The sequence below is a fragment of the Neoarius graeffei genome, chromosome 3 (genome assembly GCF_027579695.1).
Source record: "Neoarius graeffei isolate fNeoGra1 chromosome 3, fNeoGra1.pri, whole genome shotgun sequence".
NCBI classification, from domain to species: domain Eukaryota; kingdom Metazoa; phylum Chordata; class Actinopteri; order Siluriformes; family Ariidae; genus Neoarius; species Neoarius graeffei.
The window spans coordinates 56,034,992-56,049,067 of record NC_083571.1 but is presented as its reverse complement, the minus strand read 5'-3'; the positions used below and the strand labels follow the sequence as shown (position 1 = coordinate 56,049,067).

General features: G+C 42.2%; 1 protein-coding gene across 7 annotated transcripts in view; it reads right to left on the bottom strand.

Moving 5' to 3' along the window:
• LOC132883413 (multiple PDZ domain protein) overlaps window positions 1-7,500 on the bottom strand; it is a 135,816-nt gene extending 128,316 nt beyond the window's left edge. For all 7 annotated transcript variants that reach the window (XM_060917031.1, XM_060917032.1, XM_060917035.1 and 4 more), the window contains exon 1: window positions 7,444-7,500. The gene's annotated coding sequence lies outside the window, so the exon portion shown is untranslated. The remainder of the gene's footprint in view (window positions 1-7,443) is intronic.
• Window positions 7,501-14,076: the final 6,576 nt, after the last annotated feature.

Here is a 14,076-nt window from a genome sequence, read left to right as displayed (position 1 = left end):
CCTTTCGGGCGCTCTCGTTTTCTGTTAGAATTTGGTAAAGAAAAAGAATAAATATATTATTTACCAGCTTAAGTTCAGTCCGTATGGGGAAATACTGTGACCTCGGCCTTGAATACTGACCTCGGCCCAGAGGGCCTCGCTCAGTACTTTCAGGACCTCGGTCACAGTATTTCACCATACGGACCTCCCAGCTGGTAAATAACACATATATATACACATACATATATACACATATACACACACACATATTATATATATATATATATATATATATATATATATATATATATATATATATAGTGTTGGGCACGTTACTTTCAAAAAGTAATTAGTTATAGTTACTAGTTACTTTTCCCAAAAAGTAACTGAGTTAGTAACGGAGTTACTTTGTCATGAAAGTAACTAATTACCAGGGAAAGTAATTATTCCGTTACATTTTGTTCCCCCTCAAAAAAAAATCAAATTCAATTAGTGTAATCATAATAAAAGTGAATGTTAAATGTGTTTAATGACTGAAATGGACACTTAACAGAACCAGTTAGTAACGTTATCTACACTATATTACTATTTTTGTGGGACAATGTGAGATAAGACATCTATCAAATGTAATATATTTTTGTAGTTATTAAAATTATGTTACTAATTACTGGCCACTGACGAGGACAAACACTTTGTTCCTCGACATAATGTGCATTGCATGTAAACACTCTTGCCTTTTATTTCAAGTAATGAAAAGTAATAGCTGTATTTCCAATGTGAAAGCGCAGTGCTGGGCTGACCGCTCGCCATCGCTGGGTCTTCCGATTGAAAGAGCGCGCAGTAGTGCAGTAGGCGTGGCCTACCTACGTATGTTGTCCAAATCTACTCTGATTGGCTTACTGTGCTGTTGTCTCGTGTCTCCCCACCCCACACGAAAGCAGAGTAAAAAAAGGCTGAACGAGCAGCGTGCCAGATGAGAACAGCTTTAATAAAGTAACGCATAGTATTTTATTGTAAGTAACGGGAACGGCGTTATAACGATGTAAAAAGTAATTAGTTAGATTACTCGTTACTAAAAAAAGTAACGCCGTTAGTAACGCCGTTTATTTCTAACGCCGTTATTCCCATCACTGTATATATATATATATATATATATATATATATATATATATATATATATATATATATATATACACACACACACACACACACACACACACACACACACACACTATAGTACATATATTATAGTGCTGTATAATGCTGTACTAAGTGCTATAATGCACTTGTTATACTGAAGTTGAGTAGCACATTATACTACATACTGTAAATTATAGTAATCAGACTTCCATGGAATGTTTATGATATAGCATATTATACTACTATATTAGTCAAGAATATAAATAAATAAATAAAAACTACATTCCTGCTACAGTACTGTACACTCACTAACCACTTTATTAGGAACACCCGTCCACCTGCTGTTTTCTGCAGTTCTCTAATCAGTCGATCCCTTGACAGCAGCACGATACATCAAATCATGCAGATACAAATCAAGAGCTTCAGTTAATGTTCACTTCGAACATCAGAATGGGAAACACTGTGGTCTCAAAGTGTGACTTTCCCTGTGGCATGGGTGCTGGTTTGAGCCAGATGGACTGGTTTGAGTATTTCAGAAACTGCTGGTCTCCTGGGGTTTTCACACACAGCAGTCTCTAGAGTTTACACAGAATGGTGCGGAAACCAAAAAACATTGAGGGAGCGACGGTTCTGTGGGTGGAAACAAATGCCTTGTTGATAAGAGAGGTCAGAGGAAAATGGCCAGATTGGTTTGAGCTGCCAGGAAGGATATAGTAACTCATAGCAACTCTTTACAACCGTGGTGAGCAGAAAAGCATCTCAGCATGCAACAGCAGAAGAGCACGTTGGGTTCCACTCCTGCAGCCAAGAGAAGGAATCTTAGACTCAAGAACAAGTTCCTATTACAGTGGCTGGTGAGTGTTTATACACTATTACAGTATTATTCTAGAATGAGTTATACTGTATATTTTTAATACGTACAATTGGAGCACACTATACTATATAACCTACTTCTAGTGATCAGACTTGCAGTGGAGTGTTTGGTTACTTTAAGTGAGTTACATCGTATAAATTCTTGTGCTTTCGTAAGTACATGATATTTATCTCTGCCAACTGTCTTGGGGCAGCACAGGTGGGGTTTACATTAGACCATATCAGCGGATCATCAGATTAACGTTTTTAAAACGATTCGCGTGCACACAGCAACGCCAATACACGATTCGCGTGCACACAGCAACGCCAATACACGGATACGCTAATCACATGACTAATTAGACGGCAGGTAAGTTGAAATGTGTCAGTGCGGCTCAGCGCTTCCTCCTCAGCGGCTGCGCTCCAAATCACTCCGCCCTGAACAACGAGTGCCCTCTGGAGGGTGCGCACTCCGGCCCTGCACAGCTCACAGAGCGCGCGAGTGAAGCGCACGAGCAGTGATTCGGGACTGAGCCGCTGTGTGTGTGATCCCAGTGCATATCGGGCATGCGCAAGTCACTCACCACTTGCAAGTGGAAGGATGGCAAGCCTAAAGACAATCATAACTACACAATGGGCAGTATTTGCATCTTACCATGAACAACATTAAGAATGACAAAGCAAAGCATTATATTCATACTTTTATACTCTTTAATGAAAAACAAAAAGGTGATACAAGGCGGAAACAATAGCAGGAAGTGAAGTCCGCACCGTTTTTCAGCAGTCGCGTCACATGACCAACGTGGCATGAACAACGCCAGCGAATCAGGAAGGTGGATGTCACAGTGACGTTGTCCAATGACGACGTCAGCTAGAGCTCAGCACTGCGTTTCCTCGTATCTCAATGTTTACACAGCACCGGATCAGATACGAACTGGGTTGAATACGTGGGCCCTGGCGGATTCAAGTTGTTCCGCCTGTGGAGTCGTTTCCCGGCGTTTTAATGTAAACGGACAGTGCATCCGCGACGAAAACGAGACGGATACGGTCTAATGTAAACACCACCACAGTGGTGTAGCGGTTAGCACTGTCGCCTCACAGCAATAAGGTTCCAGGTTTGAATCTCACGGCCAGCGAGGGCCTTTCTGTGTGGAGTCTGCATGTTCTCCCTGTGTCTGTGTGGGTTTCCTCCGGGTGCTCCGGTTTCCCCCACAGTCCAAAGACATGCAGTTCAGTTAACTGGCTACTCTAAATTGTCCATTGATCAAGCGTGGAGAGGGATGGGCTCTGTCAAGTTTAATATCCTCGATATAACAATGATGGACTGTTAAAACATCATCAGTGGTGCCCTTACGGCCCATACCGACTATGGGAAGAAGAACTTTGTTGGAGGAGGTTATGTTTTCACCTCCGCTCCCTACATAACTCAAAAAGTAGTGAATGGATTTTAATGAAAACTGGAGTTAAGGTGGGCCATGGGTCAAGGAACAATTGATTAGATTCTGATGCAAATACAAATATGTGGCTTGACAGAGGTATGCACTTTACAGAGTTCCCTTCGAGTTCTACTATAGTGCTATAAACTACTATAGAAAATTTAATAATGTACCTGTTATAGTGTGATACAGTGGTGCTTGAAAATTTGTGAACCCTTTAGAATTTTGCATAAATATGACCTAAAACACCATCAAGTCCTAAAAGTAGATAAAGAGAACCCAGTTAAACAAATGAGACAAAAATATTATACTTGGTCATTTATTTATTGAGGAAAATGATCCAATATTACATATCTGTGAGTGGCAAAAGTATGTGAACCTTTGCTTTCAGTATCTGGTGTGACCCCCTTGTGCAGCAATAACTGCAACTAAACGTTTGCGGTAACTGTTGATCAGTCCTGCGCACCGGCTTGGAGGAATTTTAGCCCATTCCTCCGTACAGAACAGCTTCAACTCTGGGATGTTGGTGGGTTTCCTCACATGAACTGCTCGCTTCAGGTCCTTCCACAACATTTCGATTGGATTAAGGTCAGGACTTTGACTTGGCCATTCCAAAACATTAACTTTATTCTTCTTTAACCATTCTTTGGTAGAACGACTTGTGTGCTTAGGGTCGTTGTCTTGCTGCATGACCCACCTTCTCTTGAGATTCAGTTCATGGACAGATGTCCTGACATTTTCCTTTAGAATTCACTGGCATAATTCAGAGTTCATTGTTCCATCAATGATGGCAAGCCGTCCTGGCCCAGATGCAGCAAAACAGACCCAAACCATGATACTACCACCACCATGTTTCACAGATGGGATAAGGTTCTTATGCTGGAATGCAGTGGTTTCCTTTCTCCAAACATAACGCTTCTCATTTAAACCAAAAAGTTCTATATTGTTCTCATCTGTCCACAAAACATTTTTCCAATAGGCTTCTGGCTTGTCCACATGATCTTTAGCAAACTGCAGACAAATAGCAATGTTCTTTTTGGAGAGCAGTGGCTTTCTCCTTGCAACCCTGCCATGCACACCATTGTTGTTCAGTGTTGTCCTGATGGTGGACTCATGAACATTAACCAATGTTGGAGAGGCCTTCAGTTGCTTAGAAGTTACCCTGGGGTCCTTTGTGACCTCGCTGACTATTACACGCCTTGCTCTTGGAGTGATCTTTGTTGGTCGACCACTCCTGGGGAGGGTAACAATGGTCTTGAATTTCCTCCATTTGTACACAATCTGTCTGACTGTGGATTGATGGAGTCCAAACTCTTTAGAGATGGTTTTGTAACCTTTTCCAGCTTCATGAGCATCAACAACGCTTTTTCTGAGGTCCTCAGAAATCTCCTTTGTTCGTGCCATGATACACTTCCACAAACATGTGTTGTGAAGATCAGACTTCAATAGATCCCTGTTCTTTAAATAAAACAGGGTGCCCACTCACACCTGATTGTCATCCCATTGATTGAAAACGCCTGACTCTAATTTCACCTTCAAATTAACTGCTAATCCAAGAGGTTCACATACTTTTACCACTCACATCCATCCATCCATTACCTGTAGCTGCTTATCCTGTCCCACAGGGTCGCAGACAAGCTGGAGCCTATCCCAGCTGACTACGGGCGAAAAGCGAGGTACACCCTGGACAAGTCGCCAGGTCATCACAGGGCTGACACATAGACACAGACAACCATTCACATTCACACCTACGGTCAATTTAGAGTCACCAGTTAGCCTAACCTGCATGTCTTTGGACTGTGGGAAACTGGAGCACCCATTGGAAACCCACGCAGACATGGGGAGAACATGCAAACTCCACACGGAAAGGCCCTCGCCGGCCGCTGGGCTCGAACCCAGGACCTTCTTGCTCTGAGGCGACAGTGCTAATGCACAGATGTGCAATATTGGATCATTTTCCTCAAGAAATAATTGATCAAGTATAATATTTTTGTCTCATTTGTTTAACTGGGTTCTCTTTATCTACTTTTAGGACTTGTGCGCAAATCTGATGATGTTTTAGGCAGAAATATAGAAAATTCTAAACGGTTCACAAATTTTCAAGCACCACTGCAGGTAGTTCATTAACTTAGGACATTATAAAACTGTTTGGCTCATCTGAATGAGTTCTATAGTATAAGTTCCTATCCTGCTTTCGAACTCCTGTAATGTTGTGTGATGTACACTACCGTTCAGAAGTTTGGGGTCACCCAGACAATTTTGTGTTTTCCATGAAAAGTCACACTTTTATTTACCACCATAAGTTGTAAAACGAATAGAAAATATAGTCAAGACATTTTTCTGGCCATTTTGAGCATTTAATCGACCCCACAAATGTGATGCTCCAGAAACTCAGGTGGGGTTTACATTAGACCGTATCAGTGGATCATCAGATTAACGTTTTTAAAATGATTAGTGTGCACACAGCAACGCCAATACACGATTCGCGTGCACACAGCAACACCAATACACGGATACGCTCGGCTCTGCAGGCATCCTGCGCTCCAAATCACTCCGCCCTGAACAGCGAGTGCCCTCTGGAGGGTGCGCACTCCGGCCCTGCGCAGCTCACAGAGCGCGCGAGTGAAGTGCACAAGCTGTGATTCGGGACTGAGCCGCTGTGTGTGTGATCCCAGCGCAGATCACTTACCACTTGCAAGTGGAAGGATGGCAAGCCTAAAGACAATCATAACTACACAATGGGCAGTATTTGCATCAGTATTTGCAGTATTTTCATACTTTTATACTCTTTAATGAAAGGTGATACAAGGCGGAAGTCCGCGCCGTTTTTCAGCAGTCGCGTCACATGACCAACGCCAGCGAATCAGGAAGGTGGATGTCACAGTGACGTTGTCCAATGACGACGCCAGCTAGAGCTCAGCACAGCGTATTCGCGTATCTCAATGTTTACACAGCACCGGACCAGACACGATCTGGATTGAATACGTGGACGCTGGCGGATTCCCGTTTCCCGGCGTTTCCAGGCGGTTTAATGTAAACGGACAGTGCATCCGCGAAGAAAACGAGACAGATACGGTCTAATGTAAACGTAGCCTCAATCTGCTCAAAGGAAGGTCAGTTTTATAGCTTCTCTAAAGAGCTCAACTGTTTTCAGCTGTGCTAACATGATTGTACAAGGGTTTTCTAATCATCCATTAGCCTTCTGAGGCAATGAGCAAACACATTGTACCATTAGAACACTGGAGTGAGAGTTGCTGGAAATGGGCCTCTATACACCTATGGAGATATTGCACCAAAAACCACACATTTGCAGCTAGAATAGTCATTTACCACATTAGCAATGGATAGAGTGGATTTCTGATTAGTTTAAAGTGATCTTCATTGAGAAGAACAGTGCTTTTCTTTCAGAAATAAGGACATTTCAAAGTGACCCCAAACTTTTGAACGGTAGTGTATTATTCTTATTCCTGAGTTGTGGATCCTGGCAGTGTATTATATATCACTGTTTCCATGTTCATGGTGGCTGTAAATATTGTTTTCTGTTTGGAAACATGAATGAAACCCTCATATCATTAGCAGTATTTCCTCTCAGGGCTTTAAACGCCATTCCGGCAGCTCAATCCGCTTTTCAGCTGTTTGGACCGAGGAAGCAACAGGTCCTGGGCTGTGACACAACAACAACAACAACAAAATGTGTGTGTGTGTGTGTGTGTGTGTGTAAACATGAAGGCATAGGAACCAGGAAAATGGGTTCAAACACCGAGTAAAGTGATGCACAGAGCTAAAATAGACGGGTATGTGATCTAATCCCCTCTGTTCTGTTCCAGAGTGAGTTAGCGTTAGCCGTGCGGCTATCTCTCTCTCTCTCTCTCTCTGTGTGTGGGTGTCTCTCTCTCTCTGGCGGCGCTACACTGTTACACTGTAACTCACAAAGCCGCGCTTCTGGAACAAAGTAACCAAACTGAGCGTCTCCCCGCCGCCTGGGAGCCGCTTCTGAAGCGTCTGAGTTTCCGCCAGAAACACAAGCGCTACTCACCTGAGAGGACCCGGTTATAAGGTTCTGTCAGTCCGGGACGGGACGCAGCTCTCCGGTTAACGGGACCGTTTTAAAGATGGGCGATGTGAGACGGTCAGTCAGGCAACGCATGAAGCCCCGCCCCAATTCACGCTGAAGCTCCTCGCGCTGGCTGTCATGGCAACCGGCCCACGTGCCCACTAAAAAAATCCTAATGGGGAGGCAGGCAAATCCATCCAATAATAATAATCTCATCTCATTATCTGTAGCCGCTTTATCACAGTCGCCAGGTCATCACAGGGCTGACACATAGACACAGACGACCATTCACACTCACATTCTACGGTCAATTTAGAGTCACCAGTTAACCTAACCTGCATGTCTTTGGACTGTGGGGGAAACTGGAGCACCCGGAGGAAACCCACGCGGACACGGGGAGAACATGCAAACTCCACACAGAAAGGCCCTCGCCGGCCACGGGGCTCGAACCCGGACCTTCTTGCTGTGAGGCGACAGCGCTAACCGCTACACCACCGTGCCGCCCGACATCTCATCTCATCTCATCTCATTATCTGTAGCCGCTTTATCCTGTCCTACAGGGTCGCAGGCAAGCTGGAGCCTATCCCAGATGACTACGGGCGAAAGGCGGGGTACACCCTGGACAAGTCGCCAGGTCATCACAGGGCCGACACATAGACACAGACAACCATTCACACTCACATTCACACCTACGCTCAATTTAGAGTCACCAGTTAACCTAACCTGCATGTCTTTGGACTGTGGGGGAAACCGGAGCACCCGGAGGAAACCCACGCGGACACGGGGAGAACATGCAAACTCCACACAGAAAGGCCCTCGCCGGCCACGGGGCTCGAACCCAGGACCTTCTTGCTGTGAGGCGACAGCGCTAACCGCTACACCACCGTGCCACCCGACATCTCATCACATCTCATTATCTGTAGCCGCTTTATCCTGTTCTACAGGGTCGCAGGCAAGCTGGAGCCTATCCCAGCTGACTACAGGCGAAAGGCGGGGTACACCCTGGACAAGTCGCCAGGTCATCACAGGGCTGACACATAGACACAGATAACCATTCACACTCACAGTCACACCTACGGTCAATTTAGAGTCACCAGTTAACCTAACCTGCATGTCTTTGGACTGTGGGGGAAACCGGAACAAACCAATGCAGACACGGGGAGAACATGCAAACTCCGCACAGAAAAACCCTCGCTTGCCAGTGGGCTCGAACCCAGGACCTTCTTGCTATGAGGCGACAGTGATAACCACTACACCACCCTTGTAAAACATAAATAAAAACAGAATGTGAAGATTTGCAAATCATGGAAACTCGATATTTCACTGAAAATAGTACAAAGACAGCAAATGTTAAAACTGAGAATTTGGGGTTTTGTTTTGTTTGAAAAATATATCCTCATTTTGAATTTGATGTCAGCAACACGTTTCAGAAAAGTTGGGACGGGTTAGAGCAACAAAAGGCTGAAAAAGTTGTGTAATGCTTCGAAGAAGAACTTTATTCATCACACACTTGTGAAATTCCTCTCTGCATTTAACCCATCTGAAGCCATGAACACACACACACATACCCAGAGCAGTGGACAGCTATGCTACAGCACCCAGGGAGCAGTTGGGAGTTAGCTGCCTCACTCAAGGTCACCTCAGCCCAAGGCTGTCCCATATTAACCTAACTTGCATGTCTTAGGATTGTGGGGGAAACCAGAGCACCCAGAGGAAACCCGCGCAGACACAGGGAGAACATGCAAACTCCACACAGAAAGGCCTTTGCCGGCAGCTGGGCTCGAACCCAGAACCTTCTTGCTGTGAGGCAACCGTGCTAACCACTACACCACCATGCCACCCATGGTAGGTTGGGTGGTTTGTTTGTTTTTTAAAGTAATTTGGTTAATTAGTAACAGGTCAGTAACATGATTGGGTATAAAAAGAGCATCCCAGAGAAGCTGAGTCTCTCAGAAGTAAAGATGGGGAGGGGTTCACCGCTCTGTGAAAGACTGTGTGGGCTAACAGAGCAACAATTTAAGAATAACTTTCCTCAATGTAAAATTGCAAAGAATTTAGGGATCATGTCATCTGTGCTACATAATATCATTAAAAGAGTCAGAGAATCTGGAGAAATGCAAGAGACAAGGCTGAAAACTGACATTGGGTGCCTGTGATCTTCAGGCCCTCAGGCGACACGGCATTAAAAGCAGACACGTGTCTGTAGTGGAAATCACTGTATGGGCTCAGGAACACTTCAGAAAACCATCGTCTATGAAAACAGTTCATTACTGCATCCACAAATGCACGTTAAAACCAGATATAAACAATATCCAGAAACACCGCCACCTTCTCTGGGCCACAGCTCTTTTATGATGGACTGAAGCGAAGTGGAAAATTGTGCCGAGGTCTGACGAATCAAAAGTCGAAAAACTTTTTAAAATCATGGACCCCACATCCTCCAGGCTAAAGAGGAGAGAGACCATCCGGCTCGTTATCAGTGCACAGTTCAAAAGCCAGCATCTGTGATGGTATGAGGGTGCTTTAGTGCGCATGACATGGGTAGCTTGTACATCTGGGAAGGCATCATTAATGCTGAATGATATAAACATGTTTCAGAGCAAAATGCTGCCATCCAGACAAAATCTTTTTCAGGGAAGGCCTTCCTTCTTTCAGCAAGACAATGCCAAACCACTTTCTGCACACATTAAAACTGCATGTCTCTATAGTAAAAGAGTCTGGGTGCTAAACTGGCCTGCCTGCAGTCCAGACCTGTCTTCCATTTGGCACATTATGAAGCACAAAATACGACAAAGGAGACCCCAAACTGTTGAGCAGCTGAAATTGTATATCAGGCAAGAATGGGACAACATTTTTCTTTCAAAACTACAGCAATCGGTCTCCTCAGTTCCCAAACGTTTACAGAGTGCTGTTAAAACTAGAGGTGATGCAATACAGTGGTAAACATGTCCCTGTCCCAATTTTTTTGAAACTTGTCGCTGACACCAAATTCAAAATGAGCATACATTTTTCAAAAACCAATAAAAATTTCTCAGTTTCAACATTTGATATGTTGTCTTTGTACTATTTTCAATTAAATATAGGGTTCCCATGATTTGCAAATTATCGCATTCTGTTTTTATTTTCAGTTTACACAGCGTCCCAACTTTTTTGGAATTTGGTTGTATTTGTAACTTTAGGTACAATTATTTTTAATGGCATTATCTAACTTAATTTCATACACATTTAGTCCACGGAGTCTTTTTTTATTCAAAATGTGCTCAACATTCAACCTCAACCTACTATATGCTCATGCAACTAATCACAAATTGTGTTTTTATTTTTATTTCTTGTTTTTACTTTGTTTTCCCTCCATTTTTAATATATTTTTTCATGACTAGATTTCAGTCTCAAATATTGTATGAATGCCCTTGGATGACAAAATAATATCAGTTGGAAATAATTAAATTGTTTTTTTTCTTGCCATAATAATCTATTTTATCAGTATATAAGGTTTCAATAATAATAATAATAATAATAATAAAAATCAATATTAAAAAATCAATCCCTTAGTGCCACTAACATGAAAACATGTCCTTGCATCCTTACAAACAGCTTTGGATATACAATTATATTTTATTTTATTTTATTTTAGATGTAAAAACACTCACCCACCTGCTCTTCAGTATTATGGGCTGTGTTGTGTTGATTTATGACATAAAATCCATTTGACCTCATGATGAGCAGATGGACTAGAAAATAAAATAAAAGAAAATCATCTTCCCCAGTGTTAATTAGCTATACCATGCTCATTTCATTATGCTTGTGAGAAAAAAAAATCGAAGGGTCTCTCTCTTTCTCTCAAGGCTACTCAGATTAATTTAGTAAATCTGTCATGCTCAAATGGCCACATATTATTATTATTATTATTATTATTATTATTATTATTATCCAATTTGCCAGTTGCAGTTCCACCATCCTGAGTGTAGGGGATGCTCCAGCACCCTCAGCACCATCACATCACACAGCACCTTGAGAAGGGCGTTGAAGATCTCCTGAAGAATGATATGTAGTTTTACAGGATTAGAAGCTCTTCTCTAGCCAGATGTGCCTTGCTGATCAAATCTGATTTAGTGTCAGCGCCTGTGACAAAGTTAAGCTCAAAGTTAAATGTATCAGGATCCTGCAGGGACCAGGCGCTTCTTGCATGCCTATTAAGTTGTATTTTTTTCTTTTTAAACTGCCTTTACAGCAGAGCCAGAGCCAGGGGAGCTGAACTCTCTTATCCTTTCAAGCTTTTCACACACACACGCACACATACACACACACACACATACACACACACACACACGCAGCAGCAGCAGCAGCCTTGAAAAACTGTCATTTTGACCTCAAATAATTTCTAATATATCGGTAAGTCATCGCTAGCTGATACTGTATAAAATGATGTAGGTATTTTGACCAAATTCCTTTATCAGAGAAACTACTAAGAAACTATAATTATGCATCCATTCATTTTGTAAGGACACAGATAGATAGATAGATAGATAGATAGATAGATAGATAGATAGATAGATAGATAGATAGATAGAGTCGATAAATAATTCAACAGTGCAAAGTGATTGAGAAATGACAGTAAATGATCATACACTCAACAAGAAATAACCTGTATGAAGTAACTGCATTATACATAAACATACCATATAACAGACATGAACTAGGAAGCCAAGGCTTAATGGTTAGAGAAGCAGCTTTGGGACCAAAAGGTCACCGGTTTGATTCCCTGGACCAGCAGGAATGGCTGAAGTGCCCTTGAGCAAGGCACCTAACCCCCAACTGCTCCCCAGGCTGCTCTGGGTACATTGTATATTGCTCTGGATAATAGTATCTGCTAAATGCCTGTAATGTAATGTAACTACACAGGCCAGTGTATATGGAGGTAGTAGATGTTGTACATAAATAATTTTATTCTTGGAACACTGGCCAGTAGCTGGAAAAATATTCTGGATGGGACACCAGTCCATCACAGATTACAGTGCATGGACACTTTCACACCTAGGGGCAATTCATAGTCGCCAGTTCATCCACTGGCATGTTTCTGGACGGAAGTACCTGTACCTGAAGAATCGCAGAATCTTCCATCAACGATTCTTGTCATTATACAGACTAGATAGTATGCTTCTGTACTAGCTCAGTGAACTCATTTCTTGATTGCGTAAGTCTTTTGTTTGCTCAACTGATATTCCAAGCACCACTGTGGATGTATAATCAGCTCTACATACATGAGCGGTATATTTAAAGTGCATATCACGGGTAAATTCAAGAGCAAGATCAATGTAATTCTCCTATTTTATAGATTAGATTAGATTAGATTAGATTCACTTTACTGATCCCACATCAGGGAAATTCATGTGTTACAGTAGCAAGAAAATGTCATACAGATAACAAATAAAAACTGAAATAAAAATTAGACAAAGGAAAGATTAAATACAGAGGGCTATTTGCATTATCTACCATGAAAAAGTATAGAAATATTGCCTTATTGAGAGGCTCGGAAAAAAAATTGCACATTACAGGTAGACTCTGTGTGTGTTTTATATATATATATATATATATATATATATATATATATATATATATATATATATATATATATATATAAAAGTATGTAAAAAACAATTTAAGACCTATATTATTGCACATAATAATTGCATTGATGTTAAACTTTGGTCAAATATCTGTCACATTTTGCGCAATTTTTTTACCTTGCGCAATACCAGAAAAATTCAGTTGAAATCAAGCCATTTGAGGCGAATTGGTCCGCCTCTGAAAAAACTTGGCATTTGGGTTTCCCGGGAAACACTGATTTTCATGACGTCGCGTGCGGGACGCCTCCCTCTGAATCCTACGTCAGCGCTGGTTTGTTTATGAGAAAACGACCTGGTGGTTTTCTGCATATTTCTTCAACGTTATTGCGTAATTATTAAAATGGTTAACAGATGTATCGTAGGAGGGTGTAGCAACACCAATCTTGATGGGATTAGTACTCATCGTTTCCCAAAAGACCGGACAATGAGAGAGAAATGGGAGCGCTTGGTCTACACAGGCTGTGCACTGAAACCATGCAAAGCTCGCGCAGCCTGCTGATGCTTCCGCAGGTGACGTTACGAATCTGGCTCCAGACTCCCTTGGGATTTTTCCAGACGCGTTTTGTTATTTTATTTTTTTCTGCTGTAGACAGATGGCCTTGTGCAAAATTACCCTTCTGGATGAGTGTGTAAAGGGACATACTTTCATATGAAAAAAAAGGAAATTGGTCCAGGATATGCACTTTAAGGTATTGTGTATCAATGAAGCTGCTCACAGTTTGAGTACCAACAGTCTTCCTGATTTGCTCGTTGTTGTACGTGTAGCTATAATCTGCATCAGTACCTTCATTTTCCTCCAGTATATTATTTCGCTTCCAACCGCCTCTCAAATCACCATGTTCCTCAAACACTGGGTCCAACATACTGCAAGGTTCCTCTTCTGTTCCTCAGTCAGATACCATGCTTGTGTCCTGTACGTTAACCTTGAACACACAAAACTTTGTACTAGCTTCCGATGAATCTGCATATTTATGTATCTGTGGAATTC